Source organism: Elgaria multicarinata, chromosome 7 (genome assembly GCF_023053635.1).
Source record: "Elgaria multicarinata webbii isolate HBS135686 ecotype San Diego chromosome 7, rElgMul1.1.pri, whole genome shotgun sequence".
NCBI lineage: Eukaryota > Metazoa > Chordata > Lepidosauria > Squamata > Anguidae > Elgaria > Elgaria multicarinata.
Window position 1 is genome coordinate 80,138,002 of NC_086177.1, and position 23,250 is coordinate 80,161,251.

Genomic DNA, 23,250 nt, shown 5'->3' on the forward strand with positions numbered 1-23,250 from the left:
GATTAGGGCTGTGCACAGACCCCCCCCAATTCGCTCAGGCTCCATTCGCTTCAGACCATTTCAGACCTGTTTCGATTTGAATTGGATCCAAATCACCACCCTGAGATCCCTGTAATACAGGGCATAAAATACAATTGTTTTAATAAATAATAAAATAAATCCAAATCGAGATTCAGGTTTCCGAATAATTCAGATTTCTCATTTTCCCATAGACTTGCATTGGAAAAAAGAAATGCCTATAATTTTTTCATTTTTCATGAAATTTGGCGACCTTATAGACACTGTGGAGGTGATCATATCTGCCAACTTCCAGACAGAGTGATGCAGTGATAAACTTGTAAAATTTGCAGCTTGTAAAATTTGCTTTTTCCGGGGAAAATGGAGAAAGGGAAAGGAAGTGGGGAAGGATTGGAACAACATACTAAAGGCTAACAACTAGAATTTTTATATATATATAAATTTTGAATTTTTAAAAAAGACAAGCAGAAAGGAAAATAGAGGGAAGAGGTAACAGTGAGAGAAGGGGGAAGGCTCAAGAAAGAGCCAAGTACCAACACCCCAAAACACATACCAACAACAAACCTAAGCGAGCCAGCCCCAAACACCCTACTCCTACTAAGTCTAACCCACAATGAGCAAGGGTGACGGAAGCTCAGTCTCCTGATTGTCCTTAAGCTCTCCACCACCATTGTGATTGGAGGGTGCTGGAGAAAATTGGGAGACTTCAGGAGGATTGGGGAATGAAGCTGTCACTTAGCAGCCAATTTCCCCCTCCAAACTCCTCCCACCTCCCTACATTAACAACAACAACAACAACAAAAAAAAAAAACTGTTGCAAGCACAGACAGACTATTTGTGCTTGAAAAAAGACTCAAATCAATCCGAATTGATTTGGACCATGCCTATTCGCTTCAGACCAATTTGGATCTATTTCAATTTGCTTTGGATCTGTTTCAAAACCCTCTGAATATCCCCAGTTCTCCTGGGATTTGGGATTTGGATCAGAGGCGATGCACAGCCCTAGATAAGATGCATTTTGCAGGCTCTTCCTCTTTCAGGTTATGCCCTCCCTCCCCAAAATCTTGGAATCAGTACAGCTTGAATTGCTTGCTTGCACAGGGTTTTTGAAATTAGGCTGGGGCTGCTCCACACATATACCCCTGATTTAAAGTTGCATTTGGAAATCTTATATAATAATAAGTTAGTGCAATGCTTATTACTTGAGATCTACCAGACCGATTTTGCTCATTTTCGTTTTCAATTGAAGCTTAAGCAGTGGAGACATGCAGAAAATGTTGAAAATTTGTGTGTGGGGGGGAATCAAACCTTTAATAGCAATTAATTTCCTCTGTGTCAAACCGGCAGAACCGCCCCTCTGCCACTGGGGTGATAGACAGTCCTGCTCAGCCAACCAGTGTGAGGTGAAGGTGGGCCCCATGTGCAGCAGCAGCGGGGAGGGGGAAGGGAATGGAGGCGGCCAGTCGAGTCACACAAGGGAGGGAGAGGGGGAGCATCCATGCCACATGCACATCTGAGAGGGGCGATTCACTATGCATGAGCCACATCTGCATTATTTATGAGGGAAAGGAGAAAACTACTAGCACCCACAGTGGCATGTGCTTTACACTAGTACATTAGAGATATATGCTTGCTTGGCTATCTGACAAGAAATAAGAGCAGTCATGTTTATAACATTCACAGTGATGGAAATCCAGTAAGCCGTTGCCCACACAAAATTCAGTTGGTTCTGTATGGGCTGCCCTACACCCACCCTGCACTCCAATTTCCGTTTCTAATTCAATCCCACCTCTGAAGTTTTTGCATATGTGCATTGTTCCTAGTTGCAATGCATTGTGGGTTTTTATCACTTTAAAGCTTCATAAACAGTTATTCCCAGACATACATATTTCATTTGATGTTGTGGAGAATTCTAAGGGCTGTATGATTATAGTGCTTAAAGAATTATTAAAGTGATTTGGGGGAATAAGCATTTACAATTTTAAATGGGATTAGTCAAAGCAGTTTGGTACAATCTAGAAGTCTATGAGGTGCTCATTAGCATAGTGCTAATTTGCTAAATAAAATAATTCTCTAAACTCAGCATCATGTCTTTGCACTTTTAACAGGTGACATACAGTACTATTTAAGGTATAAAAGTATCCACCTACCTGTACACTTAGCCTCCTCTGTATTATGCTGTATCTCCTCAATGTAGAAAAATGTAATTATTTAAGGATTCCTTCTGAAGACTTGGTCCCTTCTCACACGCAGCTTTAACTTACACAATTACAAACTTAGAATGCAAATCTCATTTGTATGCAAGATTGTTACATTCTTCCTATGAGAATTCCATTTTCTGCTTTCATGTTAATTACTTGGTGGAAGACAATGGAAACACCTGTTTATTTGTCATTTTTTACTGTACAAAAAATCATTCTTTGATTTCAAGAGACAATCCTATGCTGGAAGAAAACAAAACGAAGATTTGCTGCTTTTAAATGGGGGGGGATGTAAGGGGGGGGAATGCAGTGTTGCAAGAGAAAAAAAGTTGAAATGTTGAAAATTTTGGATTTGTAATATAAGACAACACAAGCCTTAACTGTTATTTAATAATCTTTCCTAAGAAATGTCAATTTGATCACATCTCCATTTTGAAATTCATAAAATCTTGTTATGATTATAAATTCAATAAAAAGTTTCTATGTGTGCTAATTATAGCAGGTAATTTTTGAAAAGCAATGTGTTGCATTTTTAAGTGTCTTTCACATCCTGCTATACAAAATCAACCCATTGTCCTGTGATCTGACATTTTCCTTAAAGCTAAAACATGTATCATAAAAGGTAGAATATAAAACTTTTTAAAGAATCTTTGAATTATTGTGTTTATATCCTCTCGCCTCCGTGTACTCGGTTTAGAAGAAGCAACACTGATTGGAGAATGACCTTTTATTAGACTTTAATGGAAATATGGGTCCGATTGCATTGGCTAAAGATAATTTTGTTCACAATATTCAGCTTCTACCAAACAACAGTAGAAAAGACGCTAATGGCATTGACCCAGGGACAAAGCCATTGGTGCTTTAACTGTGTCAGTTTCACCACTATATTATGTTTCATGGTGTTCTTGCCTAAAGCACATAACTTACTTTCTGCTTATTCAGGCTGACAATTCATTCCCCCCCCTCTGCATAAAATACTTCATATCCTCTTAATTTCTAAAATTCCTTTTAAAAATATGTTGTCTGTGTGTGTGTGTGTGTGCTGTATGTTTATATGCTTTAATGTAAATGATTTTGTACTTTGTATAATGTATTTTATGGTCTTTAATCTCTGTGAACTGCACAGAGAGCTTCGGCTGTGGGGCAGTATTGAAATAGAATGAATGAATGAATGAATGAATGAATGAATGAATGAATGAATAAAATTGTATTCTCTCCAATCTTGAATATGCCAGAATACAAAAAAGTGCACTATTTAATGGCTTGATAAGTGCAGAAGATATTAGGATAGCCAGAAAGTCTTAGTGCAGACGTATTATTATTATTATTGTTATTATTATTATTTATTTATTTATATAGCACCATCAATGTACATGGTGGTTTCCTTGGACAACGTGATGTGTGCTTTTTGAGTGCATAGGGCAGGATCTACACTACTGCTTTATAATGGTTTATAATGGTATTGACAACTGTCTGAGCCCATAACAGATTCCACATACCGTTTTCAAACCACTTTCAAAGTGTTATATCCTGCTTGGTGTAGATCTGGTCATGGCCCAGGTCATGGTGCCATACAGCTCAAGACTTAGAAACCTGAACAGTTAACTCTGAAGTGCTTTGTGGAATAGGTTTACCTATTCCACAAAACAAGCACTGCAGCATAACCATGTAAATACACATTTCAACCAATTATATTTTAGATGTCCTTACATTTTGTTCTTGTTATTTCTGGATCATGATGATCACAATCATTATGAACAAATGCCCTGTCTCCAACAAAATGTACATACCTTCCTGGGCTTTGAACTTGCGTTTCATAGGCATTTCTCCATGTTATAGGCAGATCACTTTCGAAACTGATGCGAGTTCCAAAAGCAGTTTGTGATATAAGCTAGATCTACACTACTGCTTTATAGCAGTATTAAAGTGCACATTGCGCTTTCCATATAACACTTTCATAGTGTCATTTCCTGCTTTTTATTCCACATTAACCCCCCAAAATGCAGCAAATGTCATTGTGGGTCCTACGAGGTATAAATGTGCAAGAGGGATATAGCATTACCATGATGGGGGCATAATTATTTGACTCAAGGTGTAGATCTGGCTCCAGTATTAAGGTTTGTTGTTCAAAGTGAAATAGTCAAAACCAGCAGGGTATGCCCAAGCCCTTGGGTTAATCAAAAAGCCCATGTCCTGCTCGTTTCCCATTTTTTGTCCCTCTGTTCCCTCACCACAGAGGGGCTCATGAAAAATGCAAATCTGGCTCGTGCATAGTGAGCAGCCCCCCAAAATGTGCATGTAGCATGGTCCCTCCCCCTCCCTCATGCACCCCAATTGGCTGCCTCCATCCCCTCCCCCCTCCCCATTGATGGCGAATGCCCTACCTAATGAGCCTATACCATCATTTTGTCTAATGACATTATGATATCTGTGCTCACTAGTTTCCATCCCTTTGTTAATCGGTTCCAGTGGCACAACACACTGAGAGCTTAACTAGAAGAGATGAGATACCATTCATGCCATTAGGCATCGCATGGATGACTTTGAAAAGTCAATTGCAGCCATGGAGGGCCTGATCTGCATTAGGGCCATGGTGTGGTGGGTACAGAGGCTGTGGTCTTGATCAGGATCCAAGGGCCCAAGCTGGCAATTTACTTTTAAAACAGCCTTTCACACAATTGTTAATGGCATGAATCGCTATCCTTTTATGCTACACATTGAATTTGTTGTAAACCGGACTTACAACAATATATGCCCACTTCAGCTTTAAACATTTGGACATTATAAAAACAAATGAAGATCATACAGCACAGTTATTAATTAGTATATTTGTTTATTTAGTAATTTTTATATTATTATTCTTTCTTTCCCCTCCTTTTTTTCTTTCTATCCTTTCATTTTTCTCCTTCTTGTACTGGCTTTCCTCCTAAAATTGTATTATTATTTTTTTATTCTTATATAACAGCTGTTTAGATATCAGTTGTTAGGGGACTGATCATTTTTTCGTTAATTAATAAAAGAAAGAAAAATTAAAAAATAAAGAAAAAAGCTAATGGCATGAATGGTGTTGTGTCTAGTTTGGCGCCATGGTGAGTTTTCCACTTTGAACCCAAACATAATATGAAATTATCATTTATTCATAAGTAAGATGCTCCTGTCATTTAAGTTGTCCTCCTCCTTGAGTTGCAATTTGAAGCATTCAGCATCCTAAGCCAGTCCTGCCACTCAAGCACTTGGTTTTGCATGCCAGAGATCCTCATTTATTTTATCACCCGCTTTCCCACTTTCTATTTTTTTTAACGATATACTTGATGACTGGACCATTCGCTTTTAAATAAAGTGCATTTCCTTAATGCACTGAAATGATCTTTCAGGCATTTTCAAAAGTTGCAAATTGGACTAACAAATAATTGAGTAATTTTCTGTCTTATGCGAAATGGAAGAAATTAAACCTAGGATGCAGCAAGTCAAGGTGCTGAGTACTTTACAGAATCCCTGGATGTCATATTGCGTGTCTACTTCTATTGGAATGGAAGGCGCACAGTACCTCTTAGGTGCTGCTTGGCACTTTTCAGGATCAATCACACCGTGTTCACCAGACTGTATTTTTTCCCCCAACCCCCTCTTCTCTCCACCTCATCACTAAGTGACCTTACCTGGTAATGACTACTGAACTGAGTAATTTCAGAAGGTAATTTCAAATGGTAATCATAGCTTCTGCTTTAGTGTCTCCCTGCTGCTTTCTACAATTTATGAACAATAGTTGATGATGGTGAAATAATTAATTCAGCTGACGAGGGGAAAATGGTCTCTGAACAGGTTTCATATAAAATAAAAACAAAAAGTCTCAAGTGCTCCAATGCTTTTCTGAAAGTTGGACATGAAGAAACATGAAGAAGAAGCAAAATGAAGAAGGCTGTTATCTTCATATGCAATCTCAGTCTCACTGTGTCATTTAAATTTTAAAAAGAACACAGTTCAGAACAGAACTTTTGCTTGAAATGTCTGAGACCGGCACTTGAATGCCACAGATTGCTTATTGTCCTAATTGCATTCAGTACACTAAAGATATCCAGGATTGGTTCTGTCCATTTCTGGCATGGCAAAGTTTCCACAGATGACTTTTTCTTACAGTTCTGGCATGGCAATCAACTGGATGGCAATGGAGGAGAATTATGTACGGCGCCTTAGGTTCCTTGCAGGAAAAAATGCGGGATATAAATGCAATAATAAATAAATATTTAACTGATTTTGCTTGTATATTAATCAACTAAAGCAAGAGGGTAGATTAAACAACTAAATCAAGGGTGGGGAATCTGTGGTCCTCCAGATACTATCAGATGACAACTCCCATCTTTCCTGATTATTGGCTATACTGGCTGGAGCTGATGAGAGTTGCATTCTAACAACATCTACAGGTTTCCAGGATCTCTTCTTGATCATCCCAGAGTGCCGGACATGGAATAATGGGCTCAAGTTACAGGAAGCCAGATTCTGGTTGGACATCAGGAAAAATGACCTGACTGTTAGAGCAGTATGGCAATGAAACCAATTGCCTAGGGAGGTTGTGGGCTCTCCTACATTAGAGGCATTCAGGAGGCAGCTGGACAGCCATCTGTCAGGGATGCTTTAAGGTAGATTCCTGCAATGAGCAGGGGGTTGGACTCGATAGCTTTACATGCCCCTTCCAATTCTACTATTCTATGATTCCCATTCTGAACTTTAGCTTTCATTGATGATTTAAATATCTTGCCTTCCCCATCAATTAGAAGGGCAATCAACAATCAAACCCCCATGTTCTTGAAGGAATGACAAGATGAAAACTGCACCAAAACGCTAATGTGGTGCTGAGGATTAGGTTGGCCAGCTGTCTAATCTACACCAACTGGAATCCTAAATTCCTGGCTGTGATGCCCTTCTATACAGATAAGATTTAAATATACTTAAAATAATTTACCCAATATCTTCAGAAAAGCAGATGGAGAATCTGTGGCCATTTTCACTTGGCACACTCACTGTCACATACAAGGCAATATTTTTTCCAGAACAATGATGAAGTCAAATGACATTTTATATAGTATTGCCTCCAGGATTTCCCGTTACGTTCTTGGCAAGCAGTTCTTGGCAGGGCTTATTGCCCAGTTTCTGTAAGCTGCCAGTTTCTGTATCCTGCCCAAAAATGATACAGATCCTCTATCCAGTCGAATTTTAAAATGTCTGGCTGTTATTTTAATAATGTATTAGTTATATATGTTTTTAATCTGTTTAAATCAGTTTGTTCCCCACCTCGATCCATAGGGAGAGGTGGGTAAGAATTATTATTATTATTATTATTATTATTATTACTATTCAATGGTATCTATACTACTGCATCATCAGGTAGAAGTGTTCTTTCTTTCTTTTTTTCTTTCCTTCTTTCTTTCTGGTTCTCAACTAGTTTGTACAAGCTTGACTGATTATGTCACACATTCCTCCTCCATGATTGTTATTCACTTATTATTATTATTATTATTATTATTATTATTATTATTATTTATTTGCACTGTTCAAAATCATAGATGAAAGCCAAAGGATGCCTGAAATTAAAGTTTCTAATTATGAAATGTAATGACATAAGATATTTTGATTTACAATAATTTGTTAACATTATGTACTAACCAAGCTTATAAAGCACAGTTTTAATCTTTTATACATTTTTTTAAAAAAAAGTAGCAGGATTTCCACCCAACCCTGCAAGATTACATTTTCCCCGAAGGGTTTTCTGTATTTGAGAGCCAGTGTGGTGTCGTGAGAGTGGGCAGACCCAGTTCAAATCCTCACTCAACCCTGAAGCTCATTGGTGACCTTGTGGCCAGTCACTCTAACCATATATGTGGGTATTTGGTCTGCACATATGAGCCCTAAAAGGGAGGTGGGGGGAAGGTTCACATGCAAGCCCCACCCCAAATGCCTCCATTCTCCCTGTTCCCAATCTTTCCACACTGAGCAGCAAGATGTGAATGGGGTTGTTACTACTTCACTTGAACATTTGAAGGAACCTCTGTAGGACAGGAAACTATGGTTTATTGGGGTTTCCAATTGCAAGGAGGGTTCATGTTCCAGTGAACACAAGTAGAAACAGCCTTCAGATGTTGCTGCTCAATGCAGCAGAGTCAGGAACAGGGAGGGTGGGGCCGGCATGCTCAGGACTTGTGTCCACACCCTGATCTCTATCACCCTTTTAGTCCACATGTGTGCAGGCAGAAAGCCTGCATAGGGCTATTCTCTCATGTCTGAACTGCCTCTGGGTTGTGTGCGTGTGTAAGAGAGAGAATACTCTGGAAGGGAGCAGCCCTGGCGCAAGCTGTCATGCTGCCTGAGATGGGAGAATATGTCACTGACGCATTCCCCTTCCCTTTGCCGTGGCCATATTGGCTTTATGGAGCATCGTGCAGCTGGCAGAAGCGGCTATGGGGCTCTCATGGCAAATAGCAGAGTGACTTAGCATCACAACCATGCACATTCTGATACAAGTGTGAAATTGGGTATGGTGGTATTTATTACCATCTAGATTAAAATTAGATATAGGGGCATCTCAAGACATTATCGTAGTGGAAGATGGTACCTAAAATTCTGTTTTCTCACAATAACTATTAGTTTTAATCGCATGAGAAAAAATATGCAAAAAATATTGCATTTCATCCAATCTGTATCAGTTCTGTTGGGTTGTGGGCCTGATGTCGATGTACCTTGTAAAAGTAACCTGTTGGCTCTTTTTCCACCTTAAATGTCTTCATTGTGATCTAATCTGAAACAAAAAAAGAAAGAAAAGTTAAAAATAATAAGAATAAATCACACTATACTTAAGATCAATCTCAAGTAAAAATCAACCTCTTATGGAAATTTTGCATTATTTTCACTAACCCCTTCCCCCACCCTACAATTGATGCCTAAATACATATTCTTGTTCAAAAAGGTGTCAAACATGACATACGGGGGATCCCGGGAGCAGGGAGGGATAATCCCTCGCTTTCCCCGTGATATGGTCCTACAGTTGTAGCCTGCTTTTTCCGCAGTCCCGAGACCGTGGAATGTGTGGGCGGGCGTCAAGGTTTGTCCCAGCTCCTCGCAGTTACTCACGAGGAGCTGGGAACTGTGCAGAGCTAATCAGGAGCTCTGCACCCATTGGGAGTGGGGTGGGGGGAGTGGGAAAATTGTTTTAAATAAAAAAACTTAAAATTTGCATACGAGCGCTCCTGCGCTCTTCTCCTTTAAGAAAAACAAAAAACAAAATGGCGGGCACAACGTCCTGTTCCTCCGATGTTGCCACATGCCACATATAAACAGAGGGGGAGATCTCATAATAACAATATCGTGAGATCCTCACCCCTCGGTCACACTAGACCCATAGGTCTAGCTGAGGCCTAGGCATGCTCTTTCTATTTTTGTCCTTCCATCGACAGCAAATACCTATGTATTCATGCCGGCCTGTGGTCTGTAAGTATGTCTGTTGGGATTCATACTGGTTTTTTACTTTTATTATTCTGTAATTGTTATGTATTTCTTATATTTTAATATGTTGTTTTAACAAATTTTAATTGTGTCTTGAAGTTGCTTTGAGTATGTATATATATATATATATATATATATATATATATATATATATATATTAGTAAAAGGGGGGTACAAATCAAATCAATCAATAAATTTTCCACTCTTCCCACTCCACTGCCTGATTCAGGTGTCTCACCCTGCTTCATGGGAGGGATGGCCCAAAGAGAGGAAGAAATGCATATATCATCATGAGGTCCTTGGAGGAGGGGTAGGGGTAAAACTATAATAAATAACTGAAATGTCATCAAGCAAATGGAACAAACATCAACATTATGTCTCTTTCAAGGCAGGAATGTTTACACAGATGGAGGAGTGGTCCGACATGCGTATGAGTCATTTGGTGATTGGCAGCTGAATGCATAAATTCTATTTATATGAAGGTTCTGTCTTTCATGTGTGATTAGGGTGACCATATGAAAAGGAGGACAGGGCTCCCATACCTTTAACAGTTGTATTAAAAAGGGATTTTCAGTAGGCGTCCTTTGTATGCACGCAGCACCTGATGAAATTATCTCTTCATCTCAACAGCTAAAGCTCCAGGAGCCTGCCCTCTTGACCAGATACAAAAGAAGACAGGGCTCCTACAGCTTTAACTGTTGTGATGAAGAGAGAATTTCATCAGGTGCTGAGTGCATACAAAGGACACCTGCTGAAATTCCCCTTTAGTACAACTGTTAAAGATACAAGAGCCCTGTCCTCCTTTTCATATGGTCACCCTATGTGTGATGATCCATTCACCCATTCAAGTCATCACTTGATGGTGCAGTACTCAAAGTAATGAACATCCATGTGTGAACTACCCCATAAATCACAGGGCTGTAAATGCAAGCTAGGATTCTAGACTGGTCATCTGACACAGAGCAGAACTATCCGCTTACGACTTTCTTGCCACAAGCTGGGATCTAATGAACCATGTTAAGTTTCCTGCAGACAGCTCCACAGGACTGGAGTAATCAAGTCACGCCCTGCAGAAAAGAGTTAACATGAGAAAGGGACCTCTGAGTTTAATGGCCTTGGCAACTTTTCCATGGATGTCATAGTAGAAGTGTCACATTCATCTGAAGTTTGGCTCTTATTAATTTTATTTATTTATTTATTTATTACATTTTTATACCACCCAATAGCTGAAGCTCTCTGGGCGGTTCACAAAAATTAAAACCATGAGGAATATAATAATAAAACAAACAACAATCTAAAAACCCAAATACAATAAAAAAAGCACAACCAGGATAAAAACACACAGCAGAAATTGATATAGGATTAAATTACAGAATTAAAACAGCAAAATTTAAATTTAAGTTAAATTAGATGTTAAAATAAAAAGGTCTTCAGCTGGCGACAAAAAGAATACAGTGTAGGCGCCAGGCGGACCTCTCTGGGGAGCTCGTTCCACAGCTGGGAACGAGCTCCCCAGAACCTTCAACTCTTCCTTGGTCATCTACTAGGTTGGAGCTCCAGATGTTTTGGCCTACAATTTCCATCAGCCCTAGCCAGCATTGCCAATGGTGATGGTTGATGGGAGTTGTCACGCAAAACATTTCGAGTTCCACACCCCTCTTGAAAATCTCATTTGAGTGTTTATTTTAAGTTTATTCCTTCTGCTTTCCATGATTTCAAATATACCTAAGTGCTTATTAGAGAAGTTGCTTGTGACTAGTAACTAGTGATAGCTGCCAAATTTGCAAAGACACAGCAGGACCCCCTTCTAATAACTGGCTATTGCCACTATCATTGCTGTTGCTTCTCCTTTGCAACCAACACTGTCCTGCTTATTACTATTCTATGAATTCCTATTCCATCCCCAAGTTGCCATATTTGGAGTGCTATTGTACACATATGGTATTAAGCAAGATGGCCCAAAAGCAGGGCTGGGGAAACTGGCTTTCAGATGTTGCTGGACTTCAGTAACCACCAGTCCTAAGCCAACCTGGCTAATGGTGAAGTATGATAAGAATGCGAGTTCATCAACCTCATCACCAGCCCTTTCCTAAAAGTATTCAGCAAACACCATAATGCCATGTTCTTTCTTTAAAACTGTGGAAGCCTTCGCACATACAAAATGGCAGTCAAACCATGTCATCAAAGCCGGGAGGACTCACACAAGATGAAATGGACCTGTCTACTATCCTCTGCAGCCAGCTGAGGGGGATTTGTGGAGGGGGGAGGCGTCAATGGCTTTCTGCTTTGTATAGATGCATCTGTTGCAAAATAGCAGATAATCCAGACTTCCCCTTTATGTAAACTGAGGATCCAGAGATGCTTTTAGGCATGTTCAAGGACTTAGGCATCATCAATGGGATCTATTATTATTTTTATTTTTATTATTATTATTATTATTATTATTATTATTATTTGAGCAACAGAACTGCACACATTCAATTACCTCCCACTTATGGTGTCACATGCTAAGGTTGTAATCCTATCCATATTTAGACAGAAATAAGTCCCACGATTTCCCAGCATAGCTTGCTGGGGGATGCTGGGAGCTTTAGGGCTTACTTCTGTCATATCTGTAGGATTGTGCCCTAAATGGCTTTTCGAAAGTTGCCTTGGTCTTAAAAGTGGTTCATCATGTGCCATGGAGGGGAGGACTGCTGTTGAAGAGACACAATCTCAAAGACCCTTTGGGTTCAGAAGTAATTGTGAACTTCTTCCAATTCTAATCTTTATTTGTCACTAGATGAAAACTTCACCCAAATGACACTCCAGCAATAATGTACAGATAAGGAAGCGTATGGGAAGTGGACCAGGACTGAGTAGGGTGACCATATGAAAAGGAGCACAGGGCTCCTGTATCTTTAACAGTTGTACTGAAAAGGGAATTTCAGCAGGTGTCACTTGTATATATGGAGAACCAGGTGAAATTTCCTCTTCATCACAACAGTTAAAGCTGCAGGTGACCTGCAACTGTTAAAGAGACAGGAGCCCTGTCCTCCTGTTCATATGGTCACCCTAGGACTGAGGCATGGGAAAGATTGAAGAAAAATCTATTTAGGATAGGAAGGGTGAGGATAGGGAAATCTTATATAAAGTACTATTAGCCATGACCACAGATGGCACTCAAAAGACTTTATAGCTTGGGAATGATCAAGGGATTGCAAATGTCAATAATAATAATAATAATAATAATAATAATAATAATAATAGGATTCCTAATAGCTATGCAGGATCAAGTTATAGCAACCAAGAATTACCAAAAATACATCATAAAAGATAACAGTGCAACAACAGAACTATGCAGAAAATGCCACCAATTTCAAGAAACAATAAACCATGTAACAGGAGGATGTAAAATTCTGGCAGGAATGGACTATACGGACAGACACAATACAGCTGCAAAAATAATTCACCAACAACTGGCTATCAAATTCAATCTCATCAAACAACCTACACCATACTATAAATTCTCACCTGAAACAACCTTGGAAAATGCAGATCATAAAATATACTGGGACAGAAAATTCATACTGACAAAACAATACTTTGCAACTGACCAGACATAACAGTCCTAAAGAAAAAAGAAAAAACACATACCTCATTGACATAGAAATACCAAATGACAAAAATGTTGTTGAAAAGGGAGATGAAAAGAGAAATATACACCACTGGCCATGGAAGTCAAAGAACTATGGCAACAGGAAAAGGTCACTATTATTCCGTTGTTGGTCACATCAGTCACCAACATCACATCAAAAAAGTATTCAGAAAACCTTCAGAAACTGAGCTTACCAAAATATATCCACATCAACATCCAGAAAGCAGTCATAATTAAAACATGTTCAATTGTCAGGAAATTCCTGATTCTTTAAAATACAGCATGACTTGGCAAAGCCCATCATGTTCATCTAGGAAAACCGCCATGAGCAAGGAAGAGATAATATAATGATGATGATGATGACGATGATGATGATGATGATGATGATGATAATAATCCACTGCTTTATCTCAAACTGTGTTTCTTCTTCTTTTTAATATTCACTCCCCTCCCCAGTTTCAGAAGCATATAATAGGCCACCTGGTTGCTACAATTTGAGAAACTCAAGCCCAAATTCCTTCGCTCACAGAATCAAATACAGGGTTCTCTGAATTCTGGTCTATAAACATATATAAATGTGTTGATCACATATAACTCTCTGGTAGCCTTGCTATATTCCTCTTTAAAAACAAACAAACTACTGCAGGCTTTGGGGAATGAAGGATGCCAAACTTTATTTAAAGAAAGATGCCTCCAAGTTTTTAAGTCTGTTTATTGGTTTAGATTTACTGTTAAATGTACAGAAATTCCTGTAATACCTATGGGGAATATAAACAAGAGGACCTGCTCCGAGTTAATGTGATTTCAGTTACTACTTTTGCAACATGTCACATAAAGTAACTTCCAATTTACCTCTTGCAGCATGGACAGTCAGGGTCAAGTTTTCAAAGCACAGGGCCTTAAGTTAGTCTACTTAAATTTCCCCCCAAATCAACAGGAGGTAAAGGTTTGGATGACCTGAAAACTGAGGCTATGTATTTGTGCCTTTAAATAAGGCAAGTAGATAATTTAAGCACCAGCTAAGTACATTTGGAAAATCAAAAGGATTTTAAGAGATCTATTCATAGATAGGGATGGATGGAACTGTCAGGTTTTTACTCTCTCACTCAATTTCTCATTTACTCAATTTTTGGTTAATATTAGGGGTGTGCACGGACCCCCCGCTCCGCTTCACTTGCAGATCCGCCATTTTTCGGAGCGGGTCGCTCCGCCCCGCCCCCGCTCCGCCCACTTCCGCTCCGCTCCGCTCGGAGCTCCGGATCGGATCCGGAGCTCCGTTTTTGCCCCCCCATAGGCTTGCATTGAAAGCTAAAAAAGTAAACAACTTTTTTTCCGTTGAAGTTAGAAACCTCACGTTTGGCACCATGACACCTCATGGGCGTATACACACACACGCCAAGTTTCAAGGCAATCCCATCATCCCCTGATTTTTGGCGAATTTTTGAAAATCGGGCACCCCATTCACACCCCTTGGGATAGCTCCGTCAATTTGCATGTTACAAACCTCAAACTCGGCACCAGGGCAGCTTATCCATGTGTCCACATGCACGCCAAGTTGCAAGCAAATCCCATCATCCCCTGATTTTTGGCGCGGCTCTACCCTCTAACGCACCTCCCATAACCCTAATTCACACCCCTTTAGATAGCTCCGTCAATTTGCACGTTAGAAACCTCAAACTCAGCACCATGATAGCTTATCCACGTGTCCACATGCACGCCAAGTTTCAAGGCAATCCCATCATCCCCTGATTTTTGGGGAATTTATGAAAATCGGGCACCCCATTCACACCCCTTGGGATAGCTCCGTCAATTTGCATGTTAGAAACCTCAAACTCGGCACCAGGAGAGCTTATCCATGTGTCCACATGCACGCCAAGTTGCAAGCAAATCCCATCATCCCCTGATTTTTGGCATGGCTTAACTCACCCCAAATTGTCCCATTCTACAACTACGTCAATTTGCACGTTAGAAACCTCAAACTCAGCACCATGATAGCTTATCCACGTGTCCACATGCACGCCAAGTTTCAAGGCAATCCCATCATCCCCTGATTTTTGGGGAATTTATGAAAATCGGGCACCCCATTCACACCCCTTGGGATAGCTCCGTCAATTTGCATGTTAGAAACCTCAAACTCGGCACCAGGAGAGCTTATCCATGTGTCCACATGCACGCCAAGTTGCAAGCAAATCCCATCATCCCCTGATTTTTGGCGCGGCTTAAACTTTTTAACTCACCCCAAATCAAGTCCCATTCTACAACTACGTCAATTTGCACGTTAGAAACCTATCCTTTGGTCCCATGACAGCTTACCCATGTGTCCCCATGGACACCAAGTTTCAAGGCAATCCCATCATCCCCTGATGTTAGGGGAACTTTTGAAATTTGAACACTCCAGTATGTCAGGGATTTAAAGTTGCAATTGCAGACAGCTCAATGGGGCCAGTTCCAAGGCAATCCCAACATGCCACGAGATAACCCTAAATCTTCTGGCACATTTGAAAAAGGGATTATTGAATTTGATAAAGTCTAAGTGAGCGCAGGAAGGACTTCTCCCCTGAGTCAAAGCAAGACACATACACCATCGCTGCAAGGCGGGAAGGGGAGAATTATTATTATTATTATTATTTATTTATATAGCACCATCAATGGAAAGCAGGCAGGCAGCATGCATTGTAGTGCCGCAAGGATGGCTTGAGCACTAACGCATAGCAAACCAACCCATAAGTGGGCGCAAAGTGAGGCAAAGATGGCTGGTTGTTTCTTTCTAAGCCAGCAGTTACGCCTTGAGGGGCACAGAGGAGGACGATTGGGAGCAAACCAGGCACCAGGCGGGCAGAGAGGCAGGCAGAGTAGGCGAGGAGTCAGTCCTGGCAGATGCCCCACCACAGCAGCACCCCGGGGGAGGCGGGCAGGCAGGCAGGCAGGCTGCGGGCATTTCTGGGGGCACAAGGAAGTGATGGCTGGTTTCTAAGCCAGCATTGCAGTTAGTCACGCATTGCAAACGCAAACCATCCCAGCGAGTCGGTCACCGAGGAGGACAGGCTAGCAGAGGGGCAGGCAGAGTGACATGTCATAGATCTAGTATTGGGGAGGAGTCAGTCCCGGCAGATGCCCCAACACAGTAGCACCCTGGGTGGGCATTGGAAAACGCCATCTTGTGGGTCAATACTTCCCCCACCCCATGTCCTGCAGGGTTGCCTGCCTAACCCTTGTGGGGATGGGAGATGGAGAGCTTAGAGTGGCAGTGCCAGCAGCAGCCTTCGGCTTTCCCCTGGAACCAGTCGCCTTGCCCGCCTCTTTCCCCAGCAAGATCGCCTGGTGCTGCCTATGAAGATGCATCTTCATGCTGCTGGTTCCATAATGCCCTGTCGATGAACCCCTGCTTAGGCTGAGTTTGCAGTGGCGACAGACAGCAAAGCGGGGATCCGCTCCCAACTCAAAGTGGTCCCACACGATGCTTGTCTTTCGTTTCTGTGGTGACACCACCAATTGCCCGCCTGAGCTCTCTGGTGTTGCCACAGAAACAGGGGTGTGGGATGAGACTGGGGAGAGAGCCTCGGCCTGCTGCTGCTCCTCCTCAGCCCCCACATCCTGGAGGCCCACCGCCTCCTCCTCCTCCCCCCCCTCCACTGTGCTGAGGACCTCGTCTAGGTCCATCAGCGGGCTCGTGGGCTGAAAGGAGAATGAAGGAGTTGGGGATACTCCTCCTCCTCTAATGGCACTGCTGCCACGTGCCTCTTGCAAACGGGCACTTTTCCCATTCCCACCCTCAAAAAGAGAACGCCGGGCACAAGTTGCAGAAGAGAGTGGCTCTGCCTGCTGCTTGTCCTGCTTCTGTTTTGGAGCAGTCAGCCAAGGAGTTGCCCGTTTGAGTTTCACAGGAGGAGAGGAAGCCCTGCTGGCAGACTGAGCCTTGCTGCTTTCAGCACGCCTGCTTTCTCTTTTCATGATGACTAACAAAATATTAATACTACTAATACTATGTATAAGGTACTACTAAGAATATGTATAAGAAGAATATAATATGTTTAAATGTAGGGAAATGGGACAAGAACAATAAAATATACTACTACTAATATGTATGAGAATATACTACTAAGAATATCTACAAGAATATAATAATATGTTTTAGAATATTACTAATAAATGTAGGGAAATGGGACAAGAAATGGGACAACCACTACTATAAGAAGAACAAAATATGAATACTACTACTAATATGTATGAGAATGTATACTAATAGACTACTAAGACTATGTCAAAGAATATAATAATATGTTTAAGAATAGGGAAATGGTGTGCGTATGCTTTCCCCAAAATGCTCAATCTGTGGCTGCCTGTTGAACTTGACAAAAGCAGCCCACTCCGTCGAAGTTACACAGAGAAGAAAAAGAGAATCCAATTTTTTTGGTATATTTGGTATATAGAAGATAGAAGGAAACACAATCAGGATTTAAGAGAGGGGAGGGGGAAAAAGAACCAACCACTACTATAAGAAGAACAAAATATGAATACTAATATAATATGTATGAGAATATATACTAATGGACTATGTGAAAGAATATAATAAAATATGTTTAAGAATATAAATGTAGGGAAATGGGACAAAAAGTGTGTGTATGCTTTCAAAAGAAAGCTTTCACAAAAGCAGAACAGTCAGGCTTTAATACAGGGAAGGGGGGGGCAACCAACCCAACCACACACTCCAAAATTCAAAAATAAAGTTTATATTAAATCAAAGTAAGGGGAAAACACAGGGCAAACTAAGCTACAAGTCAGAAAGAAGCAAACAAACACACACACGCGCCAAACTAAACCTATATTAAATTAATCTATCTCCAAAGCAGGAGCACTAGCTAAGTAAGTGTTCCCTCCACGAACGCCAACCCACAAAGAGACACAAAACAGAAAGTTCTCAGGGTGGGTCTGCCTTAGTCCCCCCTCCAACGCTGGGATTGGAGGAGGATGCTTTCTGAGGAGATGAATTCTCATCAGGATTGGGAGTTGAATGTGCCTGTCATCGCTTCCAAAATAATAATAATAATAAAAAAAAAAAAACCAAACCCCGATTTTTAAAAAAATATTGCACGTGAACCACAGCACGCAGAAAGTTGAGAGTGGTCTCAAAATGACCCCCATCCACGACTCTCTGTGCACAAGAATTTTCAGAACGATAGCTTAAACCCCCCCCCAGTTATCCCCGATTCTTTCCCTCAATGCAATCCTATGGGCGAAAAGCCGAAACGCCGTTTGAGCCCTGCGGTTGACCCGATTTTTAAAAAAATATTGCACGTGAACCACAGCACGCAGAAAGTTGAGAGTGGTCTCAAAATGACCCCCATCCACGACTCTCTGTGCACAAGAATTTTCAGAACGATAGCTTAAACCCCCCCCCAGTTATCCCCGATTCTTTCCCTCAATGCAATCCTATGGGCGAAAAGCCGAAACGCAGTTTGAGCCCCGCGGTTGACCCGATTTTTAAAAAAATATTGCACGTGAACCACAGCACGCAGAGAGGTGAGAGTGGTCTCAAAATGACCCCCATCCACGACTCTCTGTGCACAAGAATTTCCAGAACGATAGCTTCAAAAACAACGTAGTTATGCGCGATTATTTGCCGCAATGCAATCCTATGGCGAAATGTTTTCAAGATGGCGACCGGAGCGCTCCGACTGAACTCGGAGCTCCGAAAAATGGTCGCTTCTCTTCGCCTTGCTTCTAGGGGGTCCGCGGTCCGCTCCTACTCCGCCTCTGGGTAAGGCGGAGCAGGCCAATCCGCTACTGCTTCTACGCTCCTAATCGGAGCGGAGCACATCCCTAGTTAATATTGTCCTATTTCTGCATTTTTTTAAAAAAAATCTACATGAAAATATGGACATATTTCATGTACACTTCTCCTAATATACAAATTTTGTACATTTTCCAAATATACACATTTTTGCAAGCAATATTCCCTAATGTAATGCATTTTAATGTTAGTCTCACTAATATAACATTTTTGTGCATACTTTTCCCTAACACGTGCATTTAGTAGACATTTTTTAATTGCAGCATTTGGAGAAGTGCAAATTTCAAGGGATAACTATGTTTGTTTAATGTACTGCCTTGGGAAATGGAAATTAAGAAAGAATATAAGAACATCAGAAGAGCCATGTTGGATCAGACCTAGGGTCCTTCTAGTCCAGCACTCTGTTCACACAGTGGCCAACCAGCTGTCGACCAGGAACTCACAAGCAGGACATGAGTGCAAGAGCACCCTCCCACCGATGTTCTCCAGCAACAGGTATGTTTAAACTTACTGTCTCTGATACTGGAGGTAGCACATAACCACTAGGACTAGTAGCCATTGATAGCCTTCTCCTCCAGGAATTTATCCAACCTCCTTTTAAAGCCATCCAAATTGGTGGCCATCACTACATCTTGTGGTAGCGAATTCCATAGTTTAACTATGCACTGTGTGAAGAAGTACTTCCTTTTATCTGTCCTGAATCTCCTAACAATCAGCTTCATGGGATCACCCCAGGTTCTAGTGGTATTGTGGTGGTGGGGAGTTTCCCTATCCATATTCTCCACACCATGCATAATTTGTACGCCTCTACCATGTCTCTACTTAGCCTCTTTTTTTCCAAGCTAAACAAGTCCAGCTATTGTAACCTTCCTTCATAGGGGAGATGCTCTTTCCTGCACTTTCTCCAACTCTACATTACATTAAAATGTGAACTGCATTACATTACATTTGTAATGTGCACTAGACTACATTAAATGTGAACGATAGTACATTAAAATGTGAACTGAACAACTTCCTCCCTTATCCTACTCATCCTGTTCATAAGTTAGTCCCGCTGAGTTCAATGTGTTTTATTCCCAGGTGAGTTAAGTATAGGTTTGCAGCCTTACAGCCCACCCTCTGTAGGGCGACCGTATGGAAAGGACAGGGCTCCTTGCCTAGTGTGACCAGATACAAAAGAGGACATAGCTCCTGGAGCTTTAATTGTTGTGATGAAGAGGGAACTTCACCAGGTGCTACATGCATACAAATGGCACCTACTGAAATTTCCTTTACTATAAAATTCTTAAAGATACAGGAGCCCTGTCATCCTTTTCATATGTACAATATTCTAAATACTAAACAATATTAACAATAGGGGTGATAGAAATCTCAATAATGATTTTTTTTAATTTGACATAAAATTCTTTCCACAGAATTACAAAACGTCACAATATTTTTGAACTAACATAAATTTCTTTCAGTAGGCTTTTTAAACATACCTTTCTTTCAATAGGCTTTTTTAACATAAATTTCTTTCAATAGGCTTTTTAAACAGATTTCTTTCAATAGGCTTTTAGGCTTTTTTAACAACAGGCTTTTTTAACATAAATTTCTTTCAATAGGCTTTTTTAACATAGATTTCTTTCAATAGGCTTTTTTAACATAAATTTCTTTCAATAGGCTTTTTTAACATAGATTTCTTTCAATAGGCTTTTTTAACATAAATTTCTTTCAATAGGCTTTTTTAACATAAATTTCTTTCAATAGGCTTTTTTAACATAGATTTCTTTCAATAGGCTTTTTAACATAAATTTCTTTCAATAGGCTTTTTAAACATACATTTCTTTCAATAGGCTTTTTTAACAAATTCTTTCAGTAGGCTTTTTAAACATACATTTCTTTCAATAGGCTTTTTTAACATAAATTTCTTTCAATAGGCTTTTAGGCTTTTTTAACAACAGGCTTTTTTAACATAAATTTCTTTCAATAGGCTTTTTTAACAGATTTCTTTCAATAGGCTTTTTTAACATAGATTTCTTTCAATAGGCTTTTTTAACATAGATTTCTTTCAGTAGGCTTTTTAAACATACATTTCTTTCAATAGGCTTTTTTAACATAGATTTCTTTCAATAGGCTAACAAATTTCTTTCAATAGGCTAGGCTAACATAAATTTCTTTCAATAGGCAAACAGGTTACCTGTATAAATCAATCCTGTTTTCGCTGATTTTGCTTCTTCAGGATTACACCCACCATGGGGATAATGCTGTGGCCAAAAAGGCAGGGATTCCAGACATCATTCTTGAATGCTTAAAGCCCGGCAGAGAAACCTCAAACAGATTTTTTTTCTTCTAAAACAAAAAAAACATTATTGAGATTTCTATCACCTCCGTTGTTAATATTGCTTAGTATTTAGAATATTGTACATCATTGTAGTTGTGTGCCCTCGGCACTCGTTGGTTGCTATTATTCTGATCAACTACTGCCTTCTTTAATTTTGTCCTTTTCATATGGTCAGCCTAACCCTCTGACTTAATTATTTTAATTCAATGCTTGCAATAACCTTCACATTGCAATAACCTTCACAGCTCTGTCATTGTATAGTGATGGCAAATGCTGACTGAGTTAGGCTCAGGCCACTGAAACTGCCTAACATTTTGTGGCCCTGGTGGTATAAGCTCTCCATAAATTTGACCATTTCACTCACTCAGTCATTCAGATAACATGGAACTCATTGGGCAAAGCATTCTGGTGGACATTACTGTTTATAATGGAACTTTTATCTTATAGCCCTGTTCTTTAGCTTTCTAGGTTCCTTCCTATGTATACAAGGAACCAGACAAAAAACCAAGAATATTTCATTAAAAATCAAATGCAGATAAATCTTAATTAGACCCATCTCATGGATTCGGATTCTAATTTAAGGAGATACCCAAATGCTCAAATTAGGATGCCATTTCCACTTAGTTTAGAGATTCATTATGATATCTCAGTAGTATAAAATATCGGGGCTAGAAGCTTTGTTCTTTTAACTGTTGTTAATTTAAAGTGATAGAAACCTGTTTTCAATTATTGTTTTCCCTATGAAAATGCAGAATATCAGTGCAGTGCTGAGAGAAAAACAAAGATTTCCTATATTGCATTATACATTCAACTAGTGCAAGGCCTATGGGCGGTAGTAGTCTGAGGGCAAAACATATTGCAAATTGCAATTTTGGGCACTGGGCGATAAGAAACTCCCACCTGTTGGGCAGCCTGACAGAAGTCCAGCCTGTTTTGCACCTTTATTTATTTATTTATTTATTTATTACATTTCTATACCGCCCAATAGCCGGAGCTCTCTGGGCGGTTCACTATGTGCCAAGCTGAAGCAGAACCAGGAGGAGGTGGCGTCCTCACAGGGGCTACCCAGGTTGTGCACGTGCCTTCAGCAAGTGAAGATGATGATTATCATGATGATAATTTATTATATTTATATACCACCCCATAGCTGAAGCTCTCTGGGTGGATTACAAAGATTAAAAGACTGAACATTAAAAATCAATATACACACTTTTAAAACATAAAACCAGCTAACATTTTAAACAATTTTTAAACTCTTAGCCAGGAAAAAGATAGTTCTGGAGTCAGTTAAAAACTCAACACATGCTGTGAAATGCCTGGGGGAAAAGAAGAGTCTTGATCTGGCACCAAAAAGATAACAATGTTGGTGCCAGGCGAGCCTCATCGGGGAGATCATTGTTGTTGTTGTTGTTGTTGTTTAAACATTCCTTTAGGCTTGCTGAAAAGAAAGCACTCTTGGAAATATAGAAAGGGGAAGGAATCAGGGAAGCAGCAACAATGGGGTGCTCATGGGGAACCGAAGATCCAAACCCTAAAAGAAATGGGGCAAAGGGGGTTCTCTTTCCTTGAGGGGATGGCAGAAAAAGATGGCTGGATGTGGTTGTCAGGGTGTCCACTAAGAGATAGAGGGGGAAAGAGAAGGTTCCTTCTTTGGGGGGAGAGGGTCATTTAAAGATAGGAGGATGGGGAGATCAGGGGCATTGGAGGGTGGCTTGCTCTAAATTCCAATGGGCATAATTGCAATTTATTTCTTTTTCTGATGGGGGGTTGATTGTATTCTATTCATTAG